We start from the raw sequence: 347 nt of genomic DNA, 5'->3' as shown, positions 1-347 counted from the left end.
TATATGTTCATTTGCAAACTTCAAACACTGATTTTTTTGTGGTGAGGACTTAGAAGAGGTTTTCTTCTGACAACTCTCCCATGAAGACCATATTAGTACAAGTATCTCTTTATAGTGGAATGGTGTAGCACAACTCCAGGGTCTCCAGGTCTTTCTGATGGATCGTGCAGTCTAACGTGGGTTTGGACTTGCTTTTCTCACAATCCTGCGAACTGTTCTGTCTGATATTGTTCTTGGTCTTCCAGATCTTGCTTTAGCTTCCACTTTTCCATTTCTTAAATACATTCCAAACAGAGGATATTGGCATCTTAAAACCCTTTGCGATCTTCTTATAGCCTTCTCCTGCT

Source organism: Etheostoma spectabile, chromosome 5 (assembly GCF_008692095.1).
Source record: "Etheostoma spectabile isolate EspeVRDwgs_2016 chromosome 5, UIUC_Espe_1.0, whole genome shotgun sequence".
NCBI classification, from domain to species: Eukaryota; Metazoa; Chordata; class Actinopteri; order Perciformes; family Percidae; genus Etheostoma; species Etheostoma spectabile.
This window is presented reverse-complemented; position numbering follows the sequence as displayed.